The sequence below is a fragment of the Hordeum vulgare genome, chromosome 7H (genome assembly GCF_904849725.1).
Source record: "Hordeum vulgare subsp. vulgare chromosome 7H, MorexV3_pseudomolecules_assembly, whole genome shotgun sequence".
Classification (NCBI taxonomy): Eukaryota; Viridiplantae; Streptophyta; class Magnoliopsida; order Poales; family Poaceae; genus Hordeum; species Hordeum vulgare.
The window spans coordinates 250,850,278-250,856,591 of record NC_058524.1 but is presented as its reverse complement, the minus strand read 5'-3'; positions in this window follow the sequence as shown (position 1 = coordinate 250,856,591).

Here is a 6,314-nt window from a genome sequence, read left to right as displayed (position 1 = left end):
TGGATTGAGCTTCACAAAGTCATTGAAGGACACTTAGTCATTTCGCGGCTGACGAGCCGTATTCTGCTCAATACACTCTAATAGACGGTTGGTTTCTCTCTTATTCCTTTCCGACTCCAGCATAACGTCCGCCAGAGAGGGCGGGTGAGGCAGGTTCTCCTGAGCTGCTTGACTACCCTCTCCCTGCTCATGGCTAGGGGCACAGTTGTGCCTGGTGAACACCATCCTGACAAGCAACTCACAGCTTAGACTAGATCAACATCAATACTAGCTAAGAATTAAGAAATGCACCGAATAATATGGAATGCGGAAATGAACATCCAAACAACATGGCAACAAGCAAACTGCTATATATACACCATGGTTCATACACACCATAACATAGTTTAGTACAACCTCAAACTGAAGAGCAAACTACTGAAAAGATGATACTACTCATCAGAGGCTTTCCAAGCTTCCTATACATTTTTTATCTATGCCTCTGGAACTCATCTCACAACATAGTCATATTCCACAAGACACACAGGACTGTGGAAATACAACTGCTACAATACTACTGTTCCACTCACGAACTCAAGCATCCGCATAGAACATATCATACAGGTTTCCTTCGTACCTGGGAACTGAACCTGTGGATCAGGAAACACCCTAGTCTGAGATCCCTGGAAACCAGAAGGCCACGGATGTGGCCTCGGTCGCCTAACTGGTGGCAACAGAGGTCCACGAAGAGGGGTGACACCTCCGATAGCAGGCCAATCAACGTCTCCATGTCTCCATAGCCTGTCTGAACAACAAGTGCTAGCTGTGTCAAAGTTGTCCACAGACGCGCTCGAGTAGCATAAAACTCCATGCGAAGAGCACGAGCATATCGGTCTATATTCTCTAACATCTGGGTAGTAACCTGCAGTAACGGATCCTCCAAAGAAGAATCAAAGTAAACTCCACTCAGATAACCTTCTTCTCTTGGTTGAGAAGCTGGAATATAACAGAACTCTGAGTTTTGCAACAATGCATGTCTTGCTCTCATGATGGTCAACATTGAATAGGCGGCATCCTGAACCGCCATGTCAACGGTAACCCCCAATCCATAAGACCAATGGATTGGCTCCTCAGCTCCAGGGTAATCTGGATATACCCTAACAGTACACATATACTGGCTCTGGTTAAAATCTCGGTACTGCTCCTTGTTGACCCACAAGTATAGGGGATCAATCGTAGTCCTTTTCGATAAGCAAGAGTGTCAAACCCAACGAGGAGCAGAAGGCTCTGATAAACGGATTTCAGCAAGGTAATAACTGCAAGCACTGAAAGTAGCGGTAACAAGTGATGGTGTAGCGTGGTGAAACGTAGCAAGCAAAAAGTAACAAGTAACAAGTAGTAGAAACGGTGCAGCAAGTGGCCCAATCCCTTTTGTAGCAAGGGACAAGCCTGAACAAAGTCTTATAGGAGGAAAAACGCTCCCGAGGACACACGGGAATTTCTGTCATGCTAGTTTCATCATGTTCATATGATTCGCGTTCGTTACTTTGATAGTTTGATATGTGGATGGACCGGCGCTTGGGTACTGCCCTTACTTGGAAAAGCAACCCACTTATGATTAACCTCTCTCGCAAGCATCCGCAACTACAAAAGAAGAATTAAGACAAAGTCTAACCATATCAATAAACTAGTGGATCCAAATCAGCCCCTCACGAAGCAACGCATAGACTGGGGTTTAAGCTTCTGTCACTCCAGCAACCCATCATCTACTTACTACTTCCCAATGCCTTCCTCTAGGCCCAAATATGGTGAAGTGTTACGTAGTCGACGTTCACATAACACCACTAGAGGAAAAGACAACATATAGCATATCAAAATACCGAATGAATATCAAATTCACATGACTATTATTAACATGACTTATGCCATGTCCTCAGGAACAAAAGTAACTATTCACAAAACATAATCATAATCATGATCAGAGGTGTAATGAATAGCATCAAGGATCTGAACATAAACTCTTCCACCAAGTAATCCAACTAGCATCAACTACAAAGAGTAATCAACACTACTAGCAACCTTACAAGTACCAATCGGAGTTGCGAGACGGAGATTGGTTACAAGAGATGAACTAGGGATTGTAGAGGAGATGGTGCTGATGAAGATGTTGATGAAGATGCCTCCCCTCCGACGAGATGAGAGTTGGTGTTGACGATGGCGACGATTTCCCCCTCCGGGGGGGAAGTTTCCCTGGCAGGATCGTCCTGCCGGAGCTCTAGATTGGATCTGCTCAAGTTCCGCCTCGTGGCGGCGGCAAAACCACAAAAAAGCTCCCGATTGATTTTTTTCTGTACCAAGACGCTTCATATAGCAAAAGAGGGGGGCTAGTGGGCCGTCAGGGAGCCCACAAGCCCCCACTCCGCCACCAGGGGGTGGCGGTGTCAGGGCTTGTGGCGCCCTGGCAGCCCCCCTCTGGTAGTTCTTTCGCCCAATACTTTTTATATAATCCCAAAAAAATCCACGTAACTTTTCAGGACATTTGGAGATGTGCAGAATAGTGGACTAGGATTTGCTCCTTTTCCAGTCCAGAATTCTAGCTGCCTGAATTCTCCCTCTTCAAATAAACCTTGCAAAATAAGAGAGAAAAGGCATAAATATGGTACCACAAGTAATATAATAGCCCAAAAAGCAGCAAATAACAACATGAAAGCATGATGCAAAATGGACGTATCAACTCCCCCAAGCTTAGACCTCGCTTGTCCTCAAGCGAAAACCAAGTTCCAGAAACATGTCCACATGTTGAGGGACGAAGGTGTCGATAAAACATAATACAGACATGAGGGAATCATGATCACACATAGAACGGCAATACATCATAAAGATTCTTATGGGAAAGTAATAATTCCTTCACAAAGCAAAGCATGAAGCAAAAACCTTACCGAGAAGTAACCAACAATGAACCATAGTCATTGAAGCAATTGCAATTTATCACAACATCAGAAAGAGTCAAATAAGATCTTGTAAGGCAAACCCACATACTCAATCATCTCTTTTGTTTTCCACAATTGTTACAACTCATGTGGTACTCATGGTGTCAAAGTTTCAGCTGGACACAGAGGAAGATAGGGGCTTATAGTTTTGCCTCCCAACCATTTACCTCAAAGGTAAAGTCAACAACAATAAAGCATAAGTACTCAACTCCAAGTTGATATATGAATATAGATCTTTCCCAAGCATGTGACGGTAGCCAAGACAAAGGCAAAAATAGGGAATTGGTGATGATCACCATGACTCTTACAAGGGTAAAAAGTAAAGGTACAAGATGGGCCCTTCGTAGAGGGAAGCAGAGGTTGTCATGCGCTTTTGAGGTTTGAATGCGTGTCCTCTTAGTCTGGAGGAACGTCACTTTACATTGCCTCTTGTGATAAAGAACTTTATTATGCAGTCTGTCGCTTTTATGTCTTCCTCATCACAGGTTCGTACAAAGTTTATTTTCCACACACTAATAGATCATACATATTAGAGAGCAATTTTTATTGCTTGCACCGATGACAACTTACTTGAAGGATCTTATTCAATCCATAGGTAGGTATGGTGGACTCTCATGGAAAAATTGGGTTGGAGGTTTATGGATGCACAAGTAGTATCTCTACTTGGTGCGAGAGTTTTGGATAATATGAGGTGGAAGCAATCGTCACATGCTAAGGGATCTCTAATCGTATAACATTGTTTGGAACCAAGCAAACAAAATTCATTATGTTGTCTTCCTTGTCCAACATCTACTCCTAAGCATGTAATAGTTTGGTGAGTGCTCACAATTGTAAAAAGTGTCTAAGATGGTATATCTATATGTGAACCTCTCTTTCCTTATTACTTCTTATTTATTGCAACAATGACTGAGGTCTATGTTGATTTATTCTCAACAAGTTTCAATCATCATACGTGTCATAAGTGAAGTTATCACTTTCCATAAGATCATCTCATGATCTTTCATGCTATCGTTCTTTTCATACTTTTGATCATGGCACAAAGCAAAGCCCTTGACTAAGACACTCTTTATTTTATAGCTCGTAAGCTCGAATACATCAGGAGAGAGACAAAAGCAACAGACTCAAACTAAACACTAAAGACTTATTCCTCTAAGAGAAGAAATAAAAACTGAAAAGGAAAGAACTAAAACAAAGGTAAAAGCAAAAGATATAAAGGTGATACGATACCAGGGCAACCCCCCCCCCAAGCTTGGCAGATGCCAAGGGGAATGCCCATACCAATGCTTAGTTGTCTTCCTTTGGTGGTGATGGTGGTGTTGTTGGAGTAGTCTTGAACTTGTCTAATTTCCACTTGAGCAAAAAGTTCTGCTCCCTTAGATCGTCATTTTCTTTCTCAAGTTTCAACACTCTATGGCAAAGCTCCTGCTTACTCTCCTGCAAGAAAAGAGAGGGGATAAATATCGTCTTAGGCTTCTTCCTGTGGTCAGGGAGGCTTGACTTCTTGAACTACTCATGGGTGCTTGCAGGTTGAGGTAGAGGAGCCTCCTCTTCATCGGAACTCGTTTGATCCTTCCCTTTGGGCTCATAGTCCTCTTCCTCATTAGTGGTCCAGCCATAAGGTTCCAAGTCCCCATTAATCCTAGAGTTAGCACGATCATCGGCCACATAGATCTCTTCTTCTGAATCTTGAGAAGACATCTTGACCTAAATCTGCGGCAGACAACAAGCTCGAAACGAAAACAGAGGAAAACTGCGCGATATTGAGATCAAAACCTTCGGGCGAGTATATATTGATTTTTTATGGGCCAGAAGGAATCCTCCGCAAGAAAACGGAGTCTGGGAGGCACACAAGGTGCCCACAAGCTTGCCCTCCGCCACCAGGGGGTAGGGGGCGGTGGCAGGGCTTGTCGCCGCCTCGTTCGCTCTCCGGACTGCTTTTGATTTTTATAATTTTCCAAAAATTCCAAAACAGAAGAAATTTCCTATTGGAAAAGCATCGGAGTCCAATTTCTTACCGAAACAGATACATCTTCGTTTTCAAGGTCTGAAACAGGCTGATAAACATCCCTTATGTACTCCTGTGGAGTTATGACGTTGATGATATTAGTTTCAACATTTATGGGAGTACCAGAGATGTAATGCTTGATTCTTTGCCCATTTATCACTCTAGGAAAATTTCCTTCCGTGTTATTGATTTTGATGGCACCGGAACGATATTCTTCCTCGATAACATAGGGACCTTTCCATTTAGAGAGAAGCTTGCCTGCAAAGAATCTCAAACGAGAACTGTATAGGAAGACATAATCACCTACATTGAACTCTCGTTTCTGTATTCGTTTGTCGTGCCATCTCTTAACCTTTTCCTTGAACAACCTCGCATTCTCATATGGCTGGGCTCTCCATTCGTCTAACGAGCTGATATCAAACAACCGCTTCTCACCGGCAAGTTTGAAATCAAAGTTGAGCTCTTTGATTGCCCAATAAGATTTGTATTCCAGCTCAAGAGGTAAATGACAGGCTTTACCGTAAACCATTTTATACGGTGACATGCCCATGGGATTCTTATAAGCAGTCCTACAAGCCCATAGTGCATCGTCAAGTTTGTTAGACCAGTTCTTTCGAGATCTATTGACGGTCTTTTGTAGGATCAGCTTGATCTCCCTATTACTCAACTCCACTTGACCACTATACTAAGGATGATAAGGAGATGCAACTCTATGGTTGACATCATACTTAGCTAGCATCTTGTGGAAAACACCATGAATGAAGTGTGAACCACCATCAGTCATCAAGTATCTAGGGACTCCAAATCTTGGGAATATGACTTCTTTAAGCATCTTAATAGAGGTGTGGTGATCAGCATTTTTAGTGGGGATAGCCTCTACCCACGTAGTAACGCAATCCAGAGCAACTAAGATGTGAGTGTACCCATTGGAACTCGGGAAGGGTCCCATATAATCAAAGCCCCAGACATCAAATGGTTCAATGACAAGTGAATAGTTCATAGGCATTTCTTGTCGCTTACTGATGTTCCCTATTCTTTGGCATTCGTCACAAGACAAGACAAACTTACGGGCATCCTTGAAGAGAGTGGGCCATTAGAAACCTGATTGCAATACCTTATGGGAAGTTCTATCTCCAGCGTGGTGTCCTCCGTAGGCCTCGGAATGACACTTCTGCAAGATCTGTCCCTGTTCATGTTCAGGCACACAACGTCTAATAACACCATCTACTCCTTCCTTATAAAGGTGAGGATCATCCCAAAAGTAATGTCTCAAAACAAAGAAGAATTTCTTCTTTTGCTGATAGGTGAAACTGGGTGGTTTGTATTTAGCTACGATATAG